Genomic DNA, 15,121 nt, shown 5'->3' on the forward strand with positions numbered 1-15,121 from the left:
TATTTTTGAGAACTACAAAACCTATCCCCTCTATGTTATGGGGAAGAACAGAGGGGGAGGTCTAAGCTGGGGAAAAGCCTAGGGGGAGAGCGCGCAGTGTACGGCGAGTGAGACAAAAAGTGTGTTACCAGCTGGATCACCAAGTGAAGATGAAGTGGAGAAAAAGCCTAAAAAACCAAACCAATGCAGCCCCAACATCTAAAAATTGCCATGCTGCAATGTGTAACATTGTAATTCTTAGGTTTAGATACATTCTGAGGCAGGTCTTTTTTTTTGTCAAAGAACAGGTGCAGGAACTCACAAACCTTGATGTTTCCCTTACTTGCTGCTTGCCCCCCCGCCCAAAGCAGGGAGTAGCAATGTGATGCAGTGTGGGAGGATTAGGCATTTTTAATTTATACTTGGAGTGCATTATGCACAGGGTGCAAGGTTCAGGAGTGCACTACACACAGGGTGCGGAGTTCAGGAGTGTGCTACACACATAGTACAGGTTTGAGGAGTGCATTACTCACAGGGTGCAGGGTTGAGGAGTGCATTACACAAAGGGTGCAGGGTTTAGGAGTGTGTTATACACAGAGTGTGTTACCCAGAAGATACGAGATTTAATTTACCTCAGACAATATTCGGGTTAAATGAGAGTTCTTTGACCATGAGTGAAAGCTTCAAAACAGCAATATTAGTTGTATTGGTGTATAGCCTGAAAGCCTAAATTCATTTACAACAATCTATCTATAGTAAATACAAAAATGGAAAATATTCCTAGTTTAACTGAACAAATATAGAGTATGATACTCATATACAAACACAGCACTACCGACACAAAGAGGACAAGCAATGTATACCTTAAAAGTCCATAGTTACCCTTCCCATGGGAGTTTCATAATGAAAGAGGCCATTTCCCTCTTTCCCACCTTCACTAATATAGATCTATATCGCATAGACTTGTATAGGGGTATTCTGATTGGTTCAGCTATCCTGCCCTGTTGCTCCCTCTGGGCGTATCTCGTTCAGGATTGGACAACTTCCTCCTCGCCTAGCTTAGCATAATTCAGCCCCTTGCTAACCCCTCCTCTCTGTTGGAGGGAGAATTTAATCATACATGTTGATTTGCTCTGAAATTGAAAATTAAGATATGCAAGGTTCATCTACGGGGCTCATTGTCCAATCCTCAACAGATAGTCCATCTTCATTGCATATCTTAATGAGCATTTTTTGATATGGAAACTGAATTAAGGGCAGACATGGCCTGGTGTATTCACCCTATAGCATTGGCCCCAGGATGTCTGGCTCACCGGAATTTAATTACAGAGTGATACTATTTGGTATATCAGCAGGCCACCTCCCGGGTAGAAAAACAGCTCGTCCTTCAAACAGACTTATCCTTTTATGTGTTTAAATGTAAATAGCAGGATGGCATTTCAAACAGACTTGTTAAATTGGATTCATTCTACTGCGTCTGGGTTACACCACTTACAACTCTACCATCATATTCCAAATATGAGTTTGAAATCAAAAATTTGTACATTTATTTCTATTTACAATTACTAATGGAGATTTATACATAACTCCTCATCAGGCAATACAGTAATGGAGATTACACATAAACTCATAAGGCAACAGAGTGCAAGGTTCAGGAAAGTGTTATGCACAGGTTGCAGGGTTCAGGAGTGTACTACGCACAGGGTGCAGGATTCAGAAGTGTGTTATGTACAAGGTGCAAGGTTCAGGATCATGTTATGCACAGGGTGCAGGGGTCAGGAGTGTGTTACGCAGAAGTTGCAGGCTCAGAAGTGTGTTATGCACAGGGTGCAGGGTTCAGGATTGTGTTACACACAAGGTACAGGGTTCAGGAGCGTGTTATGCACGGGATGTAGGGTTCAAGAGTGCATTACTGCAATGTATCCTTATGGGAGGTCAGTTGTAAGATGATGTGCGTCTGTTTACATCTGGGTCCATTCAGGTTCATTGGCCTGAGTGCAATTAAATGGTGCCCAGTCCACTTTTGTGGGTCTGACCAGATGAGAGCAGATATAGGAGGACGTACATCTGCCTACATCTGGTCACTTATAGGCATTATACAATAGAGTTAAAACTGAAACAGACACCTACTGTATATCTGACATCAACTTCTGTTCCAATCCAACTCAGCATGCAGGCAATCAGTCTAGGACCCCTTGCTGAGATCGAACAGAGGGTGCCCATGTGTAAGGAGGAGCCTAACAATACTGTTTTGTCTGCTTAGGCTGCATGTTTTTAGCAAATAAGAAATCAAATTGATACTGCTGGAGTAGACTGTTTACATGATTGGGGAATGGAAAGGCTCACGTTAATCATCTTTTGCTGGACATCATCACTCTTTAAATCGGACCTCCACTCAAAAGTGAAAGTACTGGTCATCCTCCTCTCCACCTCCAACTAACACATTTAAGCAATTTTTTTTACAGAAACGTGGTACCTTTTTGACTGGTACCTGCTCTCACTTCCTCAATTCTCGCTAGGCAGGAATAATGTGTGCTTGCGCCTGTCCCCCATCTTCAGTCTCCTAGGACATGTGACATGTCCCAGAAAGCTGCAGGACCCGTCTCACTATGTCACACGTTCTCAAGCATGCTCAGTGGGTTCCATAATTATCAGAAAGTCACAGCTGGCTCCTAAATTGAAAGTGGCAGTGCCAGGGACCCTCAATGATAAGAAGACAGCATTGGACTTCTTGGACTGTTAAGTACCTGATTTTTAAAAGCTGCACTTGTTGACCAGCCTATAGTAAAAATATTTGTTTTACGTTAAATACCAGGGTCATGGCAGCAGCAGCTAGCTGCCATAACCCAAGTATGTTTTTTTTTTACTATAGGCAATTCTCTTATAGATAAAAGTGGTCCCGCGGGTGGATTCGCCTCAGGATCACTTTTAGAAACAGCTGGAGGAGTGCTCCACTTGAATGATCGGTAAAGCCCAGGAGCGATCCAACGCTGGTGGTAGCTGGATATGTGGAAGAGTGAGGCCAAGATGGCCGTCACTCATCTCTATGCCTTTGGAGGACTGGAGCAACGTCATTACGTCACTTCCAGTTCCCGGGCTATAGTAAATAACTTTTTTTTTTTTTACGCAATAGTTATTTGATCTTTTGCTTTTAAGTGCCGGTTCACACTTATGCGATGCGGGAAGGCTGCAAATTCGCAGCCTGTTCCCGCATCGCAAACGCACCCCTGGCAGTTCACACTGCCATATGCGATACGCTGGGGGTGTCAATGTAATCTTAATGACACCCCCAGTTTGATCGCATATCGCAGTGCGATCTTGCAGTTCGCACAGGATCGGATCGCACAAGTGTGAACCACTGTGCGATCCGATCCTGATGCGGCTGCAAAAAAGGGTCCTGTGCGTCTTTGCTGCGGGTGCGGTGCGAATTTAGCCATACAAAGTGTATGGCTAAACTCGCACAGCGCAGCCGATCGCATGTAATGAAGGATTAGTGCGCTCCGACATTAAATGCGATCGCCGCAGCCGCATCAGTGTGAACCGGCACTAAAGGTAAATGAGAAATCTGGGGTCTTTCTGGGGTCTCAATAAAGAGGACCTGTCATCCTTATTTCTATTACAAGGGATGTTTACAAACCTTGTAATGGGAATAAAGGTGATAAAAAAAATAATTAAATAAATAAAGGGACAGTGTAAAAATGAAATGTAAAATAAACAAGCAAAAAAAAAAAAATTAAAGAAACCCATCCCTCTGTTCTCGTGTGCAGAAGTTAACACATATGTAAGTCGCACAAGCATATGTAAACGGTGTTCAAACCACGCATGTTAGGTATCGCCGCAAACATTAGAGCGAGAGCAATAATTCAAGTGCAAGACTCCTCTGTAACTCTAAATAGGTAACCTTTAAAAATATTTAAACTGTCGCCTATGGAGATTACTGTAATTTGTCACCATTCCACGAGCTTGCGCAATTTTAAAGTATGACATCTTAGGTATCTAAAAAAATGGGTTATATATGGTGTTTTTCACATTGAGGTTATTAAAGTGTATTTATTCCCAAAAAATTGTGTTTTAAAGACCGCTGCACAAATACTGTGTGACATAAAATCTTGCAAAGATCGCCATTTTATTCTCTAGTCTAGGGTCTCTGCTAAAATATAGATAGATAGATAGATAGATAGATAGATAGATAGATAGATAGATAGATAGATAGATAGATAGATAGATAGATAGATAGATAGATAGATAGATAGATAGATAGATAGATAGATAGATAGATAGATAGATAGATAGATAGATAGATAGATAGATAGATAGATAGATAGATAGATAGATAGATAGATAGATAATGTTTGGAGGTTTTGAGTAATTTTCTAGCAAAAAAAAATACTGATTTAAACTTTTAAACAAAAAGTTCCAGAAAAGGCCTGGTCAGCAAGTGGTTAATTTTTTAAAAAAATAGATGAAGTTTCTCTTTGTTCTGTCTGTCTGAATATTTTCATTAATCTATAAACTAAAACACAGTAATTGATTTTTCATAAGATCTACATTTAATTATATATTTGTAGAAGTGGCTAGAAAATAAAAGTAAGAATATACATTGTATACATTAGACTTTACTTATTGGTAAAGAATAGATAGCCATGCCATCAGCTTGCCCCTTATTTATATTTTGAAATGTCTTGAGAAAGCTTTAAACAAGCATTGGATACCTAAAAAAAAACAGCAACACATAAACATGGCATGACTCCCAGATCTCCCTATTATTAAACAAGTCCTACATGGATTATTAGAACATATTTTTAATTATATTTCCTTTGTGCTTTCTGTGACTGATATCATCACAAACAAAACAAAAGCAGACATTATGATTTCATTATGAAGCTTATTCCAAGAAAAACTGCAATGTAAACAGAAACATGCTGAGAGCGATTTCAGATCATGTGACTACCTTTATTACAATGTACAATATGTATAATGCCAATGTATAAGAGTTGAGTAGGGCAAACCACAGAGATGAAATTGTTGTGAAAAGGTCCAACTGCCAAAAGATCATTCTTCCCAAAGATCTCTCGAGATCATGCCCAGTTTGGGGGACAATTAGGCATAATTATGCAATAAGCTGACACCCACCCATGGCATAAGTCTTATCTCATGGAAACAAAATTGATTCTTCAAGAAGATCAATTTTAATGCTGAACTCCAGGATAAGCAAATATTGTCTAAGTACAAGAGTTATGGGGAGGGCTTTTTTCAGCAGGAATGCGGGGGGAACGCGGGGGGAATGCAGGGGTGAACATGGGGGGGGGGGATAGTGGGGGGAATACAGTTCTGTCACCTCCAGCACTGAATGTATGGAATGGCAAGGGTTTCTGGGGTGTGATGGAGGGGCTGCCGGGGTGCATATTGTTGCTGGAGGGGATCTATTTTTGCGTGGCAATCTATTGTTGTTAGTGGAGGATCTTTTGTAACTGGGGGTTTACAGGAAGGGATCTACTGTTAAGGGAGGGGTCTACTGTTGCTGACTGCCGGAGAGTCTATTAATGTTAGCTATCTATCTATTTTATTGCTTTTCTTATTATCAATACCAAATTCTATAAAAATTAGTTAGCAGTGCAGAATTATACTTGGCTCTATATTCTCTAAAGGGGCCAGACTGGGAGCTGGGTAGGGGGTGGAAAAAAGGGTCGGTGCTCAGAGGTGGGTACAAGTGGAGCCAGGAGCAGTGCTTGGAGGTGGGTAGGGGACGGAGACACTAAGTGACATAGAAGGGGGTGTAGGAACTTCCTGTAATGAAGACCAGTCACTGCTGTTCTTTTTCCTTGTGTAGCACTGCCCCCTATAGGACTGCTGGGAATTACACTTTCTGGATTCCCCTGGGTTACCCTTAGACACTGACAGCAGATAAATGGCATTGAAAGTTCTTGGCTCAGTCAATAATCAATCCAGGGGATGTTGGTTTTCTGTATTTTATTTAGAAATTGGATAGGATAAGGGATGAGTGGGATACTCCAACTAGTAAGTATGCACAATTCTGAGGACAACTGACTGTAGAATGCAGCAAGGCCGCTGCTTCACCCTGCCACTGAAGTGAAGATAAGATTACTGTTTCAGCTTGAATACTCTCTTCAGGGTTAATACCTTGGCACCCCCTTTACTCTCACTGCCTGTGTGCTGACACCCGTCCGCTGACTCTAGCCACTGGAGTTGTCCCCTCCCTGGGCAGACCCCTTGGCAAGATTCCCTGTACTCATGGACACTGTTTTTCCAGAGTTGCTGACTCTAGCCACTGGAGTGGTCCCCTCCCTGGGCAGACCCCTTGGCAAGATTCCCTGTATTAATGGACACTGTTTTTCCAGAGTTGCTCTGCCTTCACCTCCACAGTCAGCTTCACTGGACCTCTGGGTTCAGCCACACTTTTTGGTTCACTAGGCCGACTGCCTATGACCACCTTTACAGCTGCAGAAGAGGAGACAGCCGTCACCCTCCTTCTGGGACTTAGCTTCCCACCCAAAGACCCCCTGTCACATGTGCCCTTGGCTTTTATAGCCTATCCCAGGATGCACCAGTGTTTGTGCTAACCCACTGGGACAGCCACAAAAGCCTGTGTGTCACTGGCTGGGTTTCCTCCACTGTCTAACAGGCTTCCCTATTAGACGCAGTGGGGACACTCCCTCAGCCCAGATGAATCACACCCTGGACACATGTAACAGGCCTAACTACGAATCCTGCTCCCTGATAAGCAGAAGAGCCACAAAGTTTTACCTGTCACTCTACTGATAAGCAGGCAAAGTAAAATACGCTACCTATCTAGCACCTACCTAGGAGGGTGCTACACTTGTATAGGGTGACTGGTCTTGTCTCCACCCCCTGCAGTAGTTTGATGCAGGCAGCTTGTAGTGGGGTGGGCCTGCACTCACATTGACCAAAATGATGTAATAAAAGGACCTACCTAAGCAATCAGTTAGTATCAGAAATGTCCTTGTATTACATAGTTGTTGGTGGATCTAAAGAAGATAGTACAGTCAGATTATAATGTGTGCAGAAAGCTTATTTCCTTGAGATCAGTCAGGCAGAGGTTGGCTTCTGGGTCTGCACAATGTCCCCAGCATGTGATCCTATAAGAAACCACTGTTATACTATGCTGACAGCACTATCCTAAGCCCATTGTGCATAAATCTTGTTGGCTTTTGTGACCGCTTAAAGCAGAACTTCACTCTCTCAATCAACATTTGCTATTTTTAATCCTTATGCTGCTAGCATTAGTAAATAGATAGGAAAGTATATCACACATTTGCTTGTTTTAAACTTTTTTTTACATTTCTTCAGTTACATCCTGGTTTCCAGGCCTAGGCAAATTATATCATACAGTCTTCAGGAGGTGAGGAGGGGCTTTCTCATTCAGTCACACCCTCCTGCCAGCATGCCTGAGCTAAGGGCAGGTAGACTCCAGGAAGTAAATGCTACAAGAATCATCTGCCCTTAAAGATGGCCACAGCCAGAAATGATAGGGCGTGTTCTTCAAAGTGGTTTCTCAATGAAATAACGCATGGAGACATAGATGGATGTGGGAGTTTGCTTTGAATTTTTAAAAACGATTTAAAGCGGAGTTCCACATAAAAGTGGAACTTTCGCTTATCTGTTTGCTCCCCCCCTCCGGTGCCACAATTGGTACATTTCAAGGGGGAGCAAGTACCTGTTTTTGACAGGTAGCCATACCCACTTCCCGGCCCCCTCCTCCTTTGCCTGCGGCCGCACCATGCAAAGTGTGCAGCACGCTTCGTGCATGCGCAGTAAGCGTCCGGCCGTAAAGCAGCGCTGCCGGGTTCCCTTACAGGCAATGGCCGTGGCAGCACTAGACAGCTGATGAAAACATCGGCTGGGGAGCCGACATCACTGGATTCCAGGACAGGTAAGTGTCCTAATAATAAAAGTCAGCAGCAACAGTATGTGTAGCTGCTGACTTTAATTTTTTTTCTGAGGGCAGTACTCCACTTTAATCACTTCTGGACAGGAACCATTTGCCCTCTTAATGACCAGGCCATTTTTTGCTATTCTGCACTGTGTTATTTTAACGAACAAATGCGCGGTCGTGCGACGCTGTACCTAAATAAAATTGATGTCCTTTTTTTTACCACAAATAGAGCTTTCTTTTGGTGGTATTTGATCACCTGTGCGATTTTTATTTTTTGCGCTATAAACAAAAAAAGAGCAACAATTCTGAAAAAAAAAACAATATTTTTCAAATTCTGCTATTAAACATTCCCAAAAAAAAAAAAATTTGAAATCAAAATTGTTTAACATTTTAGGCCAATTTGTTTTCTGCAACTAATTTTTGGTAAAAAAAAAAATGTCAATAAGCGTATTTTGATTGGTTTGCTCAAAAGATATTGCGTCTGCTAACTACGGGAAAGATTTATGTCATTTTTATTGTTTTTTTTTTTTTTTTTTACTAGTAATGGTGGCGATCTGCGATTTTTAGCGGGCCTGCGACATTGCAGCGGACAGATCGGACCCCTAACTGACATTTTTGACACTTTTGGGGGGACCAGTGACATTACTACAGTAATCAGTGCTAAAAATATGCACTGTTACTGTAATAATGACACTGGCAGAGAAGGATTTAACACAGTGGGTTATCAAGGAGTTAAATGTAAGCCTAGGGGAGTGTTTCTAACTGCATGTGGGTTGGGCTTTTGAAATGATCACAGAAGCTGCTTCCCATGGGGGCACTCATGCATGCTCGCTCCCAAGCCCTGCTGCTGCGTCCTTTGACGCAGACAGCGGGACTCACCACTGGCTTTGATTGACAGCACTGGGAGCCAATGGGGGTTAGGGGGGATGCTGATGCCTAAGCATTTTTTTACCTTAATACAAGGAATGCATTAAGGTAAAAAATGTTTAGGCTTTAGAACCACTTTAAGCTTCAGAAGATTTTACCCTCTTCATAACGGGCTTTTTTTTTTTTGCTATTCAGCGCTGTACTCCTTTAACTGACAATTACATGGTCATGCAACACTGTATGCAAATGATTTTTTTTTTTTATGCACAAATAGAGCTTTCTTTTGGTGGTATTTGATCACCACTGAGTTTTTTTTTTCTCTTTTATATAAATGAAAAGACCAAAAATTTTGAAAAACAACATGTTTTCCTTACTTCTATAAAACATATCCAATAAAAAAAAAAATCTGATTTCTTCATAAATTTAGGCCAAAATGTATTCTGCTACATATCTTTCGTAAAAAAAAAAAAATCCTAATAAGCATATATTAATTGGCTTGTGTGAAAAGTAAAGGGTCCGCAAATGATACTATATATACACTGGATTTTCTATTTATTTATATTAGTAGTGGCAACTTATAGTGGGATTAAGATGCATTCTGGCACTAACTGACACTGGGTGGGAACTGACTAATTGACACAGACATCAGCAGTGACACTAATACAGTGATCAGTGATAATACTGTACACTGACACTGGCTGGCAAGGAGTTAACATATAGAGGCAATCGAGGGGTTAACTGTGTGACTAACAATGTGCTGCTTTTACTAAACAATGTGGCTGATTAAAAACAGCCACATTGCTGCTTCGTGTACAGAACCCTGTGTTGTTAATAAACACAGGGCTCTGGACTGTGATACGCTAAGCTGATCAACAGGTTCTGGCCATATATCATTGTCGTCTGACTTGTGCTGTACTGAATCACAGTACAGAGAGGGCAGCTGCACATGCGCGCGTGCCCCCTGCCCGGAAAGGCTGGGTCACGTACATGTCTGCAAGTGGTTAATATAGTTTAGTAATACTTTATGTTGTAAAAATCTATATTTTGGTAAATATATAAACCCCAGCTGTGTCCTCCTTAGTCTTGGGTATTACAGGTACCAGCCTAAGCAGCCTGTCTAACAGACAGAGACAAACAGACAGGGCGCACTCTGATGATCTCATTCTTTATGAAAAACTTTATTCAGCACACAGTAGAATGCCATATCCCCTCCTAGGATGGCCTACACCTATAGCAAAGGCATTATGTAACATTAGTCAAAGCTGTACAATTAGTTTTTATCTACAGGTGTCCCTCACCTGCACAGGAACTTTTTTTATTAATTATTTTGGTAAAGGTGAACTATTCCTTTAATCATTGCTGGGTCTTTTCGGGGTTCCAGAAAAACAGGTTGAACACAGCAGTAATACAACATTCCACCGTTTTGCAGGGGAAGAAGGTATGGTTTGTTTGGTTATTACATGTGCATAGATGACTTGTAGTAAAGAAAACAGCAAACACCTAACCTGTCCATGTGTTTCATGTGCATATATTTGTACAAAAACCATTGTTGACTCTTCTTGCCACAGTGAGAAAACTCAAAAAGCCTCACCTTCTGGGCTCTATATTAGTTAGTATGCTACAGTGAGAATTATCTGTGTGTTTGCTGTGTGTTGGATAAATGTACACAAATATCATCCACCTGCATTCCAGAGAATTAATTTACAATGGGTGGAGAAATATGACATCATAATGTTGTGACAATAGGGTGTATGATAGGACACAAGAAATCTTGAGAAACTGGACTGCAGCCCACCACAGTCAGTCATCTATAATGGAAGAGTAAATATATAATAAGTGAACACCTTTTGCACTGATTATCTTAAACTGGAAGTAAAGGCTTAGCTAAAGGTACAGTAAATATATCCTAAATGTGCACCATTTAAGAGATATTTACTGTGAAGCCACCAGTGATGGGTCTGTTCTTTCAGAGCCCTGTGCTTTTCCTTCAGCGTCCTGTGCCATTCCTCTAGAGCCCCGTGCCGTTCCTTCAGGGCCCTGTGCCGTTTCTTTAGACCCTTGTGCTGTTCCTCCAGAGCCCCATGCTGTTCCTTCAGGGCCCTGTGCTATTTAGAGCCCTGTGACATTCCTTCAGGGCCTGTACTGTTCCTTCAGGGCCCTGTGCAGTTCCTTCTGAGTCCTGGTCCATTTCTTCAGGGCCCTCTGCTGTTTCTTTAGAGCCCTGTGCCATTTCTTCAGGGTCTGTGCCATTCCTTCAGAGCCCTGTGCTGTTCCTTCAGCGTCCTGTGGCGTTCCTTTAAAGCCCTGTGCCGTTCCTTCAGGGCCCTGTGCCATTCCTTAGGGCCTGTACTGTTCCTTCAGGGCCCTGTGCAGTTCCTTCTGAGCCCTGTACCATTAGTTCAGGGCCCTCTACCATTCCTTTAGAGCCCTGTGCCATTCCTTCAGGGTCTGTGCCGTTCCTTCAGGGCCCTCTGCCATTCCTATAGAGCCCTGTACCATTCCTTCAGGGTCTGTGCCATTCCTTCAGGGCCCTGTGCCGTTCCTTCAGGGCCTTCTGCCGTTCCTTTAGAGCCCTGTGCCATTCCTTCAGGGTCTGTGCCGTTCCTTCAGAGCCCTGTGCCATTCCTTCAGGGCCCTGTGCCGTTCCTTTAGAGCCCTGTGCTGTGAACAGATGGAAGCCCTGTTAGAGGTGACAGCAAGGCGCTGGAGGGCTTCATTTTAAGCTAAGTTTCACATAATGTACTAGTATGCGATGCATACTTGCACATTATAACTTTGCCTTGCAGGTTTACTACAGCTTTAACCACTTTACCACTAGAGCATTTTGCTGTCTTACGTCTGGGCCACTTTTTGCGATTCGGCGCTGTGCGACTTTAACTGACAATTGCGCGGTCATGCGACACCGTACCCAAACAAAATTTACGTCCTTTTTTTCCCACAAACAGAGCTTTCTTTTGGTGGTGTTTGATCACCTGTGCAATTTTTACTTTTTGCGCTATAAACAAAAAAATAGCGTTTATTTTGAAAAAATAACAATATTTTTAACATTTTTTTTATATGAAATTCCCCCCAAAAAAGATGTAAAAACCAATTTTTTTTAAAATTTGTGGCCAATTTGTTTTCTGCTACCTATGTTTGGCAAAAAAATCGCAATAAGCGTATTTTGATTGGTTTGCGCAAAAGTTATTGCGTTTACTAACTAAGGGAAAGATTTCTGTCATTTTTGGTGTTTTTTAACGAGTAATGACGGCGATCTGCGATTTTTTTTGCGGGACTGCGACATTGCGGCGGACAGATCGGACCCTTGACTGACATTTTTGACACTTTTGGGGGTACCAGTGACATTACTGCAGTAATCAGTGCTATAAATATGCACTGTTACTGTAAAAATGACACTGGCAGGGAAGGGGTTAACTTTATTGGAGAGGGAGGGGTTAATGTATGCCTGGTGCTTACTAACGTGTGGAGGGGAGGTGACTGAGTGAGCCAGGGACAGATCGGATGTTCAGCTATGCTGAACACTCCAATCTGTCACCCCCTGTCAGTTAGGAGATCCGCCCGCTCTGTTTACACAGGCGGACGGATCTCCAAACTGGATTCCCCGACGATAGGGGCAGAGCAGCGGCGATCGCCGCCGCTCCTCCCCTGGCCCGACTCCCGCTTTGAATGAAAACAACGGGAGCGCGCCTCCGGCGGCGCGAGCGCCGCCTACAGGGGAGGAGTCTAGCGACGTAGGTCTACGCCGCTAGACCATAACGAGCCACTGTGCCGCAGTAGCAGCACAGTGGCTAGTGGTAAAGAGGTTAAATCCAAGATAATTAAACATTTCTCTCCTACAGTGGGGCCCCCTGCACTTCAAGGGTTAAATGCGCATTTATAGTCTAGGGGTAGAGGTTTAATGAGTGAATACTTACCTTACTCCTCATTCAAGCAAGGTCCCTTTGGGGCTGTGACCAGTCCCCTTTCTGCTCTGTAAGCCTAGCCACTTCTTCAGTAATGGAGGAAGTATGCTGTTTTCTACAAATTGGCTGACTTATACATTTACATTGTGAGGAGAAGTACAGTAGGACTATTTTGTGGCTTTTTTTTTCAAAGCGGAAACAGAGCCTGGGTAAGGTATGAGGAAATATAGCTGCCTTACTATAATTACAGACTACATAGAAACATTTTCTTTAAAACATTGTTCATTATTGTTTGTATTACTTTCTTATTTGCACTACCAGTAAAACTAGGTATTAAGGTAAACAAGGTTTTACCTCCTTCTTCTGCTTGAACCTTAGAAGAAGTGGGTATACCCAGAAAGCTTGTACTGAAGTTTACCTGTTAGTGCAAATTAGAAAAAAAGTATCACGGACAGTTCTCAACTGAGTTAGTGCAAGTGCACTAATAGGGCAACAATCATTTTTAAGACTGGGTTCACACTAGTAAATATTCTGAAGACTTTTTCCTTTAGACTTACCGAAACCAATATGAGGTCAAACCTAAACACTTTCAATTTGTATGCAATCTGGCAGGCCCTTGCACTACATAGAAAAGGTAAATCTGAAGGAAATCTACCAACAAAAGTTGGATAGTGTGTATCCAGCTTAAGACTTAACGTGGTTCTACAGGCTGAAGGTTTTTTACCTTCATGCATCCTATGCTAGTTAGGTCTGCTCAGTGTGTTCCTTTGCTGCGAGTCTGGCCTATAGCTTTCTGGAGACTGGAGAAGTTTCTGGATAGTAGGTGTGAAGTTATGCAGATGGCAGCATGAAAATGAATACAGCCCTGGCATATCCCAGAGAAGCAGGCTCTGAAAGTGGGCTGAGTGACTTTTTTTTTATTCAGTGAGCACACTGAGCTCTGGGTCTTGTCCCAGAGTGGAGGAGTCCAGCCAGAGGGGGGCACACTGCCTTCCCAGTTACAAGCTGCTGAAGGAGGCCTCAGGTGGGGGACATGAGGGGAGGAATACAGAGACCTGGGTGCTTCAAAAAAGCTAACTGAGGGGAGCTGTCCACCACAGATCTATCTGGTATCACTGGAGGGCATCGCTTGGAAGATTGGAAGGCAGCATCCATCTGTCCTTGGGCCTTGTGAGTACAGACATTGTTGGGTCTTGAGGACCTTGTGCTCTAGCTAGCCCTCTGGTGTCTTGTATAGTCAGCTGTGGGTCTGTTAAAGGGGACACTGGCTGGTAGTTTTGAAGAGCTCTGTCCACTAAATAGAAGCGACTTTGTTCTATAAGTTTTACTGCTATTTTAAGCAGGAAAAGAAGAATAAGTCCTCAGCGTGCATAGTTCTCATTCTTGGAGTATACTACCACTACTCTCATCCCTATCCAAGTTCTCCAAAAATAAAAACAACATCCCCTAGACTGGTTTTTGGAGAAAACGAATGAGCCTGTTGTGTGCCTGGCTGCGGGGCTGAAGTTGGGCAGACCTGGACAAGCAATTCCTGTGGCTCCTACAGGAGTAGCGCTATAAATATATATATATATATATATATATATATATATATATACGGTATATATATATATATATATATACACATTTTAAAATAATATATTGAATACATTTTAATACAATACATTTTTATTTATAAATATATACTTTTAGAATATCTATAAACAATTATTTTAGTCTCAATTGTTTATATATATAGAGTTATTTACTTGTAATACGGTTTTCGGCATATCAGGAAAATTATTTGAATCTTACATAGCAAATTCCATATTGAGATGTTCAAAGATGGTGTTTTTTGCACATCCGGATATTTATAGAGAGTAGAGAGATGTTCTCTATGCACATAATCATTCCAAAATAGTGTCAGGCGCATATCCGGCTTTAGTAATATAAATATACGTCACCTCCGTATGCAAATTTTCCCCTGAAGAAGTCACGTGGTAGCGTGACGTAACGCGCAGGGCAGACCGAGCACCGGAAGTGACGTTACGGGACACGGAGGAGTCCCGCGGCTTACAAGCCGACATCAGCTTTTTAAACTGTGAGTTACTACTTGTTTATTTACTAATAAAAACCGTGAAATACTACACAATGTGGACCCTTATTGCTTTGAGGCACGAGGAAAGACTGAACTGCTAGTCTGAGGCAGCCCCCGAGAGAGAAGAATATACCGGCACATACCACCGCCTATTAGATCCATTTAAACCTAGGAGAGGAGATGATAGAGGATAAAGGATCAGATCTATTTATAGATCTAGAAGCGCATTGCTGATAGAATTGAGGTGAGCATTTAGCACACATAAAGGTGAAGAGCACTGAAGATCACTTGTTTTCACAAGGAATAAAGGTGGAAGGAAGGTGTATTTAAATTCACAGAACAGGAGTTTTATTGGACACTTGAACACTATTTATGAACTTT

At 42.3% G+C, this 15,121-nt stretch overlaps 1 protein-coding gene across 2 annotated transcripts in view; it reads left to right on the top strand.

Annotated features, from left to right (window-relative positions):
* FAM83E (family with sequence similarity 83 member E) overlaps positions 1–15,121 on the top strand; it is a 121,571-nt gene that overhangs the window by 31,962 nt on the left and 74,488 nt on the right. The window lies entirely within an intron of this gene.

The sequence above is a fragment of the Pelophylax lessonae genome (genome assembly GCF_965119305.1).
Source record: "Pelophylax lessonae genome assembly, chromosome: 12".
Lineage (NCBI taxonomy): Eukaryota > Metazoa > Chordata > Amphibia > Anura > Ranidae > Pelophylax > Pelophylax lessonae.